At 39.2% G+C, this 14,002-nt stretch overlaps 1 protein-coding gene across 2 annotated transcripts in view; it reads right to left on the bottom strand.

The window, feature by feature from the left end:
- LOC308197434 (uncharacterized protein) overlaps positions 1 to 14,002 on the bottom strand; it is a 170,262-nt gene that overhangs the window by 53,499 nt on the left and 102,761 nt on the right. Inside the window, exon 3 of one of the 2 annotated variants that reach the window (XR_013952931.1) lies at positions 6,321 to 6,500. The exons of the other annotated variant lie outside the window; for it this stretch is intronic. The gene's annotated coding sequence lies outside the window, so the exon portion shown is untranslated. The remainder of the gene's footprint in view (positions 1 to 6,320; positions 6,501 to 14,002) is intronic. 2 annotated transcript variants of the gene reach the window in all.

Raw genomic sequence — 14,002 nt, 5'->3', positions numbered from 1 at the left:
GGAATAAGATATCATTCAGTGTCATGCATTGTTTGGGCAGTAGGTACCACCACGCCATCAGAGTTTCAGACAAAGTGAAAGATATATAACTGGGGCACAAGCTACCAGGAAATCTGGCTTGTGGCAGTTATTAATGCTTTAAACAACAGAAAACTATTTAAAATTAGTTTCCATTAATAATTACATGATTGCTGGAACTGAAGTCAAGGAAGTACCTCTGAAAATGCTGCTACGATGATATTAATATTTATGCTCAGGTAAGATTGATCCTGAAATTTCTAAATTAATTCTGCCACCCAGAAATGGCTGAATAAAAACCTGTAATTTTTGCTCTCTGAAAAGAAGCCAATGCTTCAAGTGGTATGAAGTATGTATATTCCTAGTCTGAACTAATAATGTGAAGTTGCTAATATGTTTATCTGTGTGATATATTTACATCATACATATGCTTATCACTTGTAATGCAGCTACACACACTCCACTTGAAAATATCACCACTACTGTTTGAAGTATTGGTATCTCCCTATAAGTGAAGGCCCTTTAGTGGAAAATATTTCCCATATAAAGTCAGTTAATGGCTTTAGTTGTACACATCTTCACACAGCAAACAAGCTGATAGCTGTAAGTGAAGGGTGTGTATACCAACGTGTATAAGAACATACTAATATTTAAATGTATACAGATATATACAAAGGCATAGCACACAGAGAGATGACAAAAAAATACAGGGAAGATGCAGAAAGACACCCCCCCCCTTCACTTATATTTTCAAATTGCCCTTTTCATACTCTTTAAAACAAGACATTGCAAATATTCATTGACGTATTTGCACTGATTACTGCTGACAGAACTTGACCCTCTCTTCTCTCATTTAAGTCATCCCTGAAAATATTTCTGATGGCGTGCTTTGATGACTTTCACTTTGAGAGGTAACAACAGCTGTCCATCTATGAACCAAACCGTTACCTGTTTGCCCAAATGGAAAAGGGAATTTTAGGTAACTGAAATTTAAGGCAAGAAGGTATTCTGGCCTCAAGCGACCATGTACACATGAAAATTCCGTTGCACTAACTAGAAAATCTGTCCTTGACTGTGCTGTAGATGTATTACCCAGGAACTCTGGTACTTTACACAAATCGTAAGGTCAGGCAAAAACTAATTCCTACTATTCATGGGTTCCCATAAAAGGAAAAAATCTATATATATATACCTCCAAAATTTCAGTAAATTCCTGTTCCCTTAGAAGAACTGGGAATCTGGTTGAAATCAGGAAGATTTTTGTCCTCTGGTGCTCCTTTTGAAACACTAAAATTGTCTATTACCCCTTTCTTAACACAGGGGCTACAGAATAAGCCTTGTCCTGAAGAGCGTATGTTTTTCTTAAGTGAATCTGATACCTATTAAGGCACATACATAAAACGTAAATGAGTAATACCTCTAAAATCAAATAACAAATGTCTCTAGTTTAACTCACTAGATTGACAAAATGAGCTGAAAACTTTCGCTGATGAAATTATGAGTAATTGTTCTATCTACTGCTCCTTGTGGATGAGTTTCATTTTGTTGCAGAATAATCCATTAAATTTACAGGAGGGAAGGACTGGTTCATTAAACAGCTAAGGAGGTGACAATACTGAGTTGGAGCTTCTCGCCTGTTAAATTGATCCACAGAAAATACTGTTGTCAAAGCAAAACAGCAATTATAAAGGAGAACAATGAACGCGAGGAAATTCTAAGAATTCTAACAACCTTCCAGAACAAAGCAACCTTCTTTGTCTCTTGAACATTGTCCTAGGAAGGATCCACCCCAGGCTTAGTTGTCATTGCATTTTAACTGATCTGTTTGCCTGCTTGCAAGTAAAGCCCTGAAAGAACAGAAGAATATTCAGTACTGGAGATGTGCTTTGTGGAACTTAAACTGATTTTCCCTAATGAATCTATTTCTTTAACAAAATACAGAGGAGAGAAAAGTTTGTAAACTTATTAAAATTTAGGTAAAGGGATTTCTCAAGACGTGAGCTTGCTCAAGCCAGTCTTCAGGACTAAGCTGTCTCATTTTAGGAACTGTATTTTTTTGTGGGAAACAGCCAGGTGCAGGCAGAAAGAATGCGAAGTCACTTCTGATGGCACTCCTGAATTGCACGTCCCTGGTTATGTTCCAGCCCTCCAACTCAATGGATATGCCATATTCTCTACTGTTTGGTGGCTATTCAGATACAGCTGTTGTGTAGAAGACAACAACATCGTTACACAGGACCTGCTGTCTTGCCTTGTCTCATAAGCACAAGAAACACATGGAATGATATTAGTGAGAGATCACGTTACTCTGAGGGTCTTTTCTACGTATTAGATTCTGGAATCACTAGCAGCAATTTTTCTGCAGGTTTTTTTCCCCCTACCCACCCATCAGACAATTCCATGCCAAGGGAGTAGCTTGCTTAAATTTGGAATTCAGCCAACCCGCTCTTTTCTGCTCTCAGTTACTGGACTGCAGCACCAACAACAGAGAAATGTGACGTTCCTTCAGCAGGCTGTACAGCAGCAGCGTGCTGGGGTCTCTAGGGCTATTCCCTCTGGTACGCTGTGCTGCAGCACACATGAAGCAAGCAGTGCATTTCCCCAGAAGTAAGCACCCAGAGCACTGCTCTGGTGAACTGCTGGGCTCTCAACAATACGGTAGTACGTGCCACATGGCGTCTTTGTAAACACATTATGACAGTGTCAGCAACTGTATTTTGGGATAGGGATCGTTTCTTATACCCTCATAGCACTTTGCTCAGTCTAGTTCTGAAAGGAACTTTTAGTGCCCATGTACAGTTGCAAGTCTTTACTCTCGCAGAACTTTCATTGTTGCACTTGCTTCTGAAAAGTTGACGAACTTACGCTTTCTCTTTCGTGGTGGTGTAAAGCTTACAAGGACCTAGTGACTTCATTTGCTTCCAGGAGAGCTGCCAAACACCTGTACTCGCTCCTGAAAACAGTGGGAGCTGCAGAAGAGGAGTTTATCTTCTGAAAAAAATTGGCCCCTGCACAATGCAGTGGCTGCTCCACTAACACCAAGTGACACTAAAACCCAACAAATTAGGTGCTCAGAGCATCTTCTCTGTGCAGGTGGATCAGCAGGTGGCAAAGGAGCCTTCCAACAGTTCTTGTACCACCATTTCTCCGTATTAGTTACAGCTATTTACACATTCCAGCTTCCAGTTCTACAAATCATATTCAAGCCCAACATGTAAATGAAAGTGTTTGTTTAAGCGCCTATCTACAAAGATGAAATTAAAAATTCTCCATCAAAAACACACAAAGTCTCTAATTCTCACCACTAACCTAAGGTTAGTATAAAAGCTTAGTTAAACACATGCAGTAATTTTCTTAATCAGTCAGCACTTCAGAAAGACAGATGCTTCTGTTTATGTTGGTCTATTATCAAGTCCTTTGGTGTCTGAATAATTCTTATGCCTATCCTGAAACTTCATTAACATAAATTTCTTCTATATTATTCTGCCTTCCGTGACAGATAGTACAAGTCTTTTTTATTTGGTTGGTTAGCTTATCCTTTTTGGCCTTGAAGAATCACAGTATTTTGTGCGTTTCCTGTATCTTTTTATCCAACTGTAGTGGTCGAAAATTAGGAATAATTATACTGCATGTGAAAATCAAAAGCTGTATGAGAACTAATTTGACAGTCTCAAAACTCTCACAGGAAAACCATTTCTGTAACTGGATTTTATTCAACAAATGTTGTCTGTTACTCAGAGCTTTCTAGAGGAATCATGCAAACTGAATATAAACTCAATTGCTGGCTCTCTGAAGGTTTTGAGCTAGAGTGTGCTCTTTGGCTGCTGAAGGTACTTGCCAACAATTTTTATGTCTATATTATACATGTTTATATAAATTATAAATATATATATATGAATGCTTCCACTCTCCCCACCCCGCTTTTTCTTTGTGTTTCCAGTTTTCACCTGAGCATATAGTCCTTGGGAAGAGTAATGGGGAGTGTAAGGGAAAACTAAACACAATTAAACTGGTCACATACCTCAGTTTAATTATACTAGATCAGATAGGACAGAAATAGGAAAGCTCCAACTTTGAAATCACATCACTGATTTCATCAGTATTGACTAATAACGTGCACACTTCAAGAAAAGGGTGAAACAAGCCACATTTTGTTCAATACTGTGCAGATGCCATAGGTATTAGTCCATCAATTATTTCCTGTGTGTGGTTAAAGCAATTAATTACCCCCAATCTCTACCGTTGGCTGATTGATAGATTGAGGGCTCAATTACTATACGCTTGATTTGCGCTTCTGTCAGCATTGCTGGGTACCAGATATACCAAAGCATCGTTGCATTGGCTTCGTGAAGACATAAGAAAGGTGTTCCAGCTATCCTGAAGCGCATTTTACAGAAAGCATCATTGTGACTGTCAAAAACTAAACAAGATTTCGGAAGTTTCCACGGCAATAGGAGTTATTCATTTTTAGACTGTGCTCTCTTGAGAAAGGGGATGGTGGACACAGTCATTTTATGGAGAGTTTTTCTATGCTATTCTAGTACTAATATGAATAAACTGAAAAGCTTCATTAAGAACAAGAATTTGAAGATTTTAATCTTGATAATAGAAGATTTTTCCTCTTTTCCACATCTCCTGTTCTTTTTCATTTTATTTCACTTATTATTAAAAATAAAACCCACAGCCACTCTTCTCATAAGTAAAACAGTAAATCAGGAGAGATGTGTGAAGTTTAGCTAGGTCGAAAATTAGACAAAATGCTCTGGTCCACTTCCAGTTTGGACCCTTCCTATTACGTCAGCTCACAGTATACCTGCTTTAGCAAAAGTCAAAATGCACAGCCAGTATACACATTATTTTTTACTTCTTCCTATGAGTAGTTATTTGAGAAATATAAATGGTAATAGAACTATGATCCATTCTATGTCTATTCTTTGAATGAGAAGTAGTGTTAATTGATTATACAATGAAGTGACTATGCTGTATATAAGCAGGGCAGGCATCTGCTTTTCTTGGACAAAATTTTCCAAAGTGCTAGAAAACAATTAAATCTAGAGAACAGCTTTCCAAATAAAGTGTCAAGTACATTTTTTTCTACTAGTAGCTCATCAGAACACACACCATGGGCTTCAGCTTACCAAATCGTCCACTAAAAACATTAATCTTATAGCTAAAGAGTTTGCACCTCTTGTAGTAACAGAGATATGTTGCAATTAACAGACAGAGAACCACTTATTACACCTACCACTAACAGGTATGAACAAGTGGGTTTTCCAAAGCCAAAAGTTAACTGAATCAACCTTATTTTCCCCTCCATCTTTCAATTAACTCCAGATACACCAGTCACTGTAATACCTCACAGCCCCTACTGTACACAGGGCTATTCCATAAGATAACAAATTGCTCTTGAAATAATTAAGCTTATGGTCTAAAGAGTATGTTAAATATATTAGTTGTATTCTGTTGTAGAAGCTAATACAAAGTTATGTGCCTCAAGAACCATACAGAACATCATAATATTTAGGTACTTCTATAATCACCATATAGAGTACATTCTAAAGACCTCATTGTTTGAAAGAGACTATAAACACATAACGCATCTATTGTTATGTGGCTCACCATCCTTCATAGCATGTTTCCTTTTCAAGTTTACTGTGATATTTCACAGGAAAGACCTAGAACATTCGCTCTGGTTTCAGAATTCAAAGGTCATTGGTAGTCAAAAGATTTGGCAAACAAAAGTTACAGTTTACAACTGAGCAAACACGTTTCAAAAGAACTAGCTTCAACTCTAATAAAAATAAGAAATATTAACAACTCCTGAACATTTTGTAATTATCAGTAGAGAAACCAAACAAATTCATTAGGTTATCAGGCAATTGCCTGAGAAAGTGACAGATGAAAATATATAATTATCAGACAGCTTATCCCTCTACGTGATGTTTTCCAGCTTGACTTCCTATGTTTCTCTAGGTAGAGCTACAGAAAATGTAAAAGAAGCAAATCCCTCCCTGCTTTCAGCTTTAAAAAACAATCCACATGAAAATATGACACACACTTGTGGTGGAATACGCCAGGTGAAACTAAGAGCTCTAGCCAAATTTTGACAGACAGCTTCAATCAGGCTACTTATCTTACATGTGGAAGGTATAAACCAGACTGCTGCCAATTGCTTCTCTACAAGATTTTGTTCCACTTCATTCTCTACACCAGCATTGCTACGGCAACAGCCCATTCAGTAGAAGTCCACTATGAAATAATGTGCTGAAGACTGATAAAGATACAGGAAGTGTGTTTCTTGCCTGTATTTCCACTGCTGTGATCCATCTGCAATTGGTAGAGCAGAGTGGCTGCTGCTGTAGCTCTGGTGCTCGGGCACAGGCAGCCGAGGGCTACTGCCGCGTGGCATTGGGTCACTGGCAAAATTCCATCCCAGCTTGCAAAACGCAGCCAGAAGAGATGATGTCACAGATGCACTCTGCCTGGGAACAAAGCAGTGTTTGATTAAAGTGATCATGCCCAACCTTAGAGCTGCTATATCATCAGCACCGGTGTCTGAGCTACACTCTCCTTTAAAAAAGCTATCAGGAACACTGTATATTTGCTCCCCTGCATGCAAATGGTTAACAGAACCAGTGTTACTGGTTTTCTCTTTAGCTACCTTTATAACTCTTCCATATTTCCACCCTTCGATCTGCATTTTGTGGCTGCTTTTTCATTTGGCTTACCTATACCACACATAGCCTCAGACTTCTAGCCATGACTAAAATTTTACTGAAATGTATTTTGCCAGCAGGAACGTGGTCAGATTCTAGTTAGGGCATGTATCATTCTAGAGTACAAAGAGAGTTAAAGGAAAAAAAGCTATTACAAGCTTTTATACCACCTACCCTATCAGTCCTTCCCATTCAGGTATTTCAGAATTAATATGTAAGCAAGTGCTTTCAGTTCAGCCTCACAGAGGTTATGGTTGGATGGGGCCTCTGGAGGTCGCCTTGTCCACCCCCCCTCCCCGCTCAAGCAGGGCCACCTATAGCCCTGTTGCATGCACATAACACCAGCCTTCAGGCGGCACTACGCTGTGCCATAACCACACCATGCTACTGAATCTTTTTGCCTCCCTCTGTTTGTTTATACTCTAAGTTGTATTTTTTACCGCAGACCCAGGTTTCTTCTAAGCTTAGATGAACCATCCACAGTAGGCCTTATCAACTCTGTTCCCTACCCCATAAAACTCTTATTTAAAAAAAAAAAAGTGAGCTGAACAAAGTCCCCCATGTCTATAGCCCTGCTCTTTGCAGAACGCCATGGAGGAAAACCTAACACCCCAAGCCAAACCCCTTTCTTCCATACACCTTCCTTTTATTCTAGAGGCCTGGACCTGATTTTGGCAATGAGCCCCAGCTGCAGCTGTTCCACCTCCACTGGGGGCTTTGAGACTGCAGATCTAATGAAATAATCCCCTGGGTTTGGCACCCCCTAGGCATCAGGAATGTAAGGAGCAACAGGTCATGGAGAAATAAGTGTCCCTTCCACCTACCTGTGGTAAACTGCTTCATGAACTATATAGTACCTGACATGATTAGAGCAAGTCTGTGTTTAGATCCTAATTCAATTAGATCCTAATCTTTGTTGCTAATCAGTTAGCTCACAGGGAAGGGCACTTCTGTTCTATGCCTTAATTAATACATGCTAATGCATATCAGTCAAGGAAACTTTATGCACTTAACCAGCGAACAGGCCTATCAGTGAAACTCTCTGAAAGCAGTGAGCACGACACCAGAGCGTGAGCAGCCAAACTGGTTTGTAAATAAAATATTTATATATCTATCATGTGTTCATGCAACTTTAACGGCCACGGGTTAGGTATCACCTTTCTAGCCATTTCGCTTAGGAGGCAGCACAGTTTGCACACAGGCTGTGTGTGTTTGTAGACCTGACCGGACCATTGCCCTGCCTCTGCGCCGTGGTGCTACCCAGTACCTCCTGCCTTAGCGGGGGCAAGGCACGCGGGGGCCTGTGTTTATGATCAGCAAGGCATCTCCCTCTGATCAAAAGGAAATCTATTCCTGCTAATAAGCGGGCTGCCACTTGCCCCACAATGACCCTGAGAAACATACAATTTTACAATTTATTATTGCTATATTCTCTACTACATCATTGAACCTTTTCTGCCAAGACTGCTCCTTAGCAGGAAAATAAATAAAAGTCCCAGCGTCTGTATGAACTGCGCTGCATGTAAACATAGGCTGCAGCACAACAGAGAGCCCTGGCTGGTGCAAGGCAGTCTGACACAGCCTGCCTAGAGCTCATCTCGGTGCTCAGAGTTACTCAGGGAAGGCATAGAAAGGCACACTCACAGCCTTCCATTTTCAGAAAAAAAAAAACAAAAAAAAACCAACTTTAAATATCTTTATTATTCTTCCTCTAATCATTCTCTGCCAAGTTGCTTATCATTGTCTTCCCTCAAACACATGTACGCGCCACGTACATTTATTTGGCTGTCACACACACATATATTTACATATTATATATACACACACATAAATGAGACTGTCAAGGTTCCAGCACCAGTGAGCCATGACATCCTATCATGGCGGTCACTGGGATGTACTGGGGGAGATCTATCTCACCTAACTAATAGTAGTGCAAACTCTATGGCAGAGCTCAGCGCTCCAGAGTCTCTTCATGGTTAAACAGGCTTTTTAATACGATCCATTAAGGACTTCAGGATGGTAAGCCACATATCCTAAAAGCACTGGTTTCTCTCTTCTGGGTATGCAAATTGTAAACTTGCCAGGACAGACACCGTCTCTCTGTTCTGCTTTACGCCATGCCAGGCACAGAAGGGCTTTCTGGCATGGTGGTAGTAAATAATGAACAGCATCAGGTAACAGGTAAAAAACAGCATTGGGAAAACAGGTAAGCGGCAACTAGGCAATACTAGCAACCTGGATAAAACACCACTAAACCAGAAGACAACTTCTGCATGGCGATGAGTCAAAATTAATCAGGAATCCCCGGCTGAGCTTATATTTAAAGATCAAACTGCTGAAAGACGCCATGCTACTTAGTTCATAATTTCTCCAAACACATACGTTGTTTATTACCATTAACTTCACAGGGATGCATGGAAAATCCAAGTTCCTTATATTAACTGGACTATTTCCACTTTTTAATTATAAGTGTTGAACTTTTTTCCTCCTTGGAATCCAACATGAAAGGGTTTTTGTAAGCCACAACCACACTTGTCCTAATCTTTCAGGGATCTGTGAAGCCTCCCTTGTTTCCCTTTGTATGCTCACTGAAACTCTGGAGCTTTCTATCTCCTTTAGGGCACTTACTAACAATTCTACCATTTTATTCCCTTAATCTTAAGCTTTTTGTTCTCAAAGTATGGAATCAGATTTTTTCCCCCAGTAATTTTTGATTCAGTTTGTATTCATTTTTATTGGTTCGAATTTCCTTCCCTTAGAGACGAGGAAACCTTATCAGAACAGCTTTATTAACTTTACAGAATTTTTATTTTGTATTGTATTCTTCCCACACTTTCTATTGATAGAATTTTCTCTTTTTAGTAAAAATGTCCTCAGAAGATTTTTTTTCTAGCATCACAAAGACCTCACTATTTACTAATATGCTCATGCATTTAAAAAATTTATAATTTTAAAAGAAACTTAACACATCATTCTGATACCATTTACTCTCATCTTCCATGGATGAAATATTTAAAGGCTCTAATGCAATATTCTAATTAATATTAAAGGATATATCTCAGTATAAATTTGCTTAATGTCAATGAAATAAATCTGCACCATTTTGTACTAGTAAAAAAGAGGGACTTAAGTCTTTACAGTGGAGAATACTGATAAACTGTTGTTGAAACAAAACATTCCCTGTATCATGTTCTCCATGGTATCAGAAGATAATCAGAGATTCTAAAGCAACATAAAAAGGAGAACCTAAAATAACTGTCAGGTCCTTGCCTTTTTTCATTAGTCACACCAATTTCAAAGAGAACCATCTAAAACCGTAAAGACTATCAACAAAATTCTGCGTCACACACCTTGTTTCAGCTTTTTCCCCTTCTTTTTGATACAGAGAATATCCCACACCTTTTCAAAATATGTCAGTCCAGGGAAATCATGTAATGTAGCTAATGATTTCCTCTGAGGCACACCTTAGTGGATGTACGTCACCATAATCCCAAAGATTATAAATGATTGGCCTTCAGCAAAACTCCTTCTCTGCTGAATTCTTACCCTTGGCAAAACAGTGTTTCTTTTCAAGCTCAGTTTGGAGGTTTCTCCTTGTCCCTTTTAATATTGTTGAAAATAACAGGGAAGGTTGTTTTGGTGGGATTTTGTTTTCTATATTACAGAGAGAAGTATTTATACTTAATCTATGTTTCCAAGAAAGTAAATTACCATTCTCAATTCAAATGGATCTTGTGTTTACAGTTGTTTTTGCATTTTAAAGCAGTCATTAGACGTATGAAGTAAAGACAGTTGGGGGCGGGGGGATTTTTTTGTTTGTCTGTTTTCAGGGAGTATTAAACAGAACAGGTAGTCCTAATGGTATTTTCTCTGCTTTCTCTTCCTCTGTTCCTCACCGGTCAAGTTTCCGGTGGTTTCCTAACTACACTACATCTTACAGTGCAGTAGAGAAGTTCCTTCCCTGCTCTTTTCATTTCATGTCAGGCTTGTCACCAGTAGCTTTCTGTTGTTCCTCCTATTTGTCCCAAAATTTGTTAGTTACAGCCAGGACAAAAAAAATAAAATAAAAATTCAATTTATCTGTTTTACTGGAGTGATCTACTGTCAAAATTAAGATCATTGGTGTTGCTTTAATTTTCACAGCTTAAACACAGGAAATCAGGACAGCTAGCAGAAGTCTATTCAACTCCACATGAAGCATTACAAAGGAAGGGTACTTCTTAAAGGAAGTAGATATTAATTCCATAAAGGTTTAAAATACAAATGAACCCAAGAATACAAAATGATAATTTCCAGGTTACATCAAAGATCTTGTAAAATATACATAGAGTGTGAAAAAAGAAAAGACTTCCTCTTCTGGGAGGGGAGCCCACCGGAAGGGCTCACCCAGAGAAGCTGTGGAAGCTGCATGTTTGGAGCCTTCAAAATGCAACTAGAGAAAGCCACATTTGCCTTGATGAGTATTGGTGACACTCCTACTTCTAGCGGGAGGCTGGACTACATATTTCCATGGGTACCTTCAACCAAGATTTTGTCTTTCTAATACTCTTTCCAAGATAAGGAAGTGGGGTGAGCAGGGAAGGAGCAAAATGACATTATCCCCAAACCCTCCAGAGTCTAGCTGGGAGTCTTAGACTGAAAGCTCTAATGATTAATATGTGGATGAGTGCAAAGTTCACTATGGCTCTGCAGAAAAATTAGCATAACATTGTCTAGATGATTTTTAACATGCTTTTGTTTTAACTGACACTTCACAGAAAAACTTTTTAGAAAATACAAGCACAAATAGGTTTTTATACCTCAAGTTAGCTAAATGCTAAAATAACCTTGCTTATTTTCTAGATCTTTAAAAGGACAATAGTAGTGTCTGCAGGAGGGAATACCTTGTTACTGATGTCTACAACCTCTGCTATTGGGAAAAAAAAATTACTGAGCATCATGAATAGCAAAGGTTCCCTGTGATCTTCCTGAAAAGGGTTTAAATGAAAGCAACCCTTCACTAACAAAAAAAAAAGCCTGGTCTGATGCACACAGTTGCTCAAGCAAAGCTCAGAGCCTTAAACACCACATGAGGTAACAAACAAAACTCTTAAAAACATGTCTCATTCTTGCTCTCTCACAACTGATTTTTGCAGAGGACAGAAATGAACAGCATTAGGTTGAACCCTAGATTCTTTGGTTTCCACAGAAGCGTGATGTTTCTGCACTGCACTGAAACACCCTCTTTTTCTGCACAGGCAGACCATGTATGTATCATGCCACAATCCCCTGAAAACAATCTGGTGTACTTCTTTATTACTTGGAATGTTTTTAAATGCTATTTAAAAGATGAAAACCTTCCAAGGTGCCTGATTCAGTAGCTTATTACTACAAGCCTCAGATTCAATCTCTTCTTTTATCACATTCACAGGGTATAAGAGAGGAGGCTGAATTTGAGTTTCAAAGGCTGAAATAGGCTATATTCAATTTTATTTCAGTAAGAGTTCTCTAGAGAAACTGCCCATCTCCTGAGGGCAAGGGAGAAAAAAGCAGCCTGAGATGCACATAACCCACTGGTACAACAAAACTCAAGGAGCTTAATATCTATTTTAGTCTCCCCTGAAAATGCTGAGTGTGATGTTGCTGATACTCAGCACTGGGCTTCTGATACCTGAAGGTGAGCTCCAGACAGCCACATTTTCTGCCAAAGACAGCACTAGGACATGAAGTGTGGTCAGAGGCCAGATACTTTGTCACACTACATCTTCCTCTGATGATACTCCCATTAAAAGATGTGGTTAACCATCTGGAGCCAGATGACATGTTCCAGGAGCTTTGCATTAGTCTGTAACTACCTAAATCACACATGTTCCAGAAATTGCTCTTTCCATCTTTGAACTAACTGATACATAAATGAAAGTGGTTACAAGGCTAGAAATGGGTGGAGAAGAATCTCGTTCAGACCAAATAATCCTCCAATTGTCCAACTTCTACCCAACCATTTTCTGTATGTAAGTAGAAGATACAAGACTAGTCCTAACAGCTGTCTCATTAATGGTTCTAACATGCTCCGGTAGTTATGGAAGACAATTGAGCTGTTAGCGTGGGTCAGCAACCTGAGTGCACCAACAGGCTCTGAAACCTGCCTCACAGGGCTTTGGTCATCTGCCTCTGTTCGAGGTCACCTCTGTTCTGGCACCAGCAGTGTGACCTTGGATCAGACTGTTGTGAAAATTGTTAAGTTCCGACAAAGAGCTGTGCAAGAAATATCTGTGAGAAGCAACGTTGTGGTGGGGAAGGGGCAGTAGGGGTGCCTCTTCTCCTTGGCTCAGGAGGTGCGTTTAAGCTCAGACCCCTGTTTCACCATTTCACTGTGAACCTTACTGCTGTCACCTCTGTCCCTCCCAAGTCTGGGTACTACTCTCCTCAAACTTCGTTGCAGACCCGACATCATTTTTTACCCCATTACATTTGCTGGATATGGCAGCACTAGTACAGAAAAATAAATAACGGGACTAGTGGAGCTTACCTGCCTGAGCTCCCATAAAAGCTATAAACAACTACAGAGAGAAGTCCAGATACGCAGCACATTCTGGTGCCAGATTCTTTACAAATGTAAACCAGGGAAAGAAAAATTAATTTCCACAGCAAAAGTTAGGAGGAATATAGACTGAGGAATTAAATTATCCCTAGACTACATGAAAGAGTGAAGGGTTCACTATTCAGTCATCAGATGAAGACCCTCACAAGAGAAACACTAAGTGCAAGAGAAAGTTCTCATCATACTTTCCATTGTTAGAAAAACATTCAGCAAAACTGAGAGCCAGTGAAAGATCAGTAAACCTTTTTACATCTAAGTTCAGCTAGGTGAAGTGTGAAGATCTATTAATACCCTCTTCATGCAACAGTTGTGTTAAAAAAAAAAAAAGTGGCTCTAAGACATTTTCCCTTTAAGGCATGAAATCACATGCACTAAACTACATGACTTAGGGGGGCTGAATTTACCAAAGTTTTCCATTATTTTTGATGTTTTGTCAGCCATGTGCTTTTGGCATACTACATCTCTAAGTGTTCAAGAAAATACCAGATGCATTCTGCCTCTGCATGTAATGCTTGTTTATGCACAAGTGTGTGTTTAATATTAAAGGAAATGAAGTTCCTTATGGCAGTGTCACATTTTGATTCTAGTGCAACACTCCTGTTTTTCCATACTCTTTTCTCATAAGACTTTTAAACACACATCAGAAATTTTAAAAATTATTTCAGTCATGAACAGCTTCTGCAGTATA

Source organism: Anser brachyrhynchus (genome assembly GCF_964034855.1).
Source record: "Anser brachyrhynchus genome assembly, chromosome: 6".
Taxonomy (NCBI): domain Eukaryota; kingdom Metazoa; phylum Chordata; class Aves; order Anseriformes; family Anatidae; genus Anser; species Anser brachyrhynchus.
This window is presented reverse-complemented; position numbering and strand designations above follow the sequence as displayed.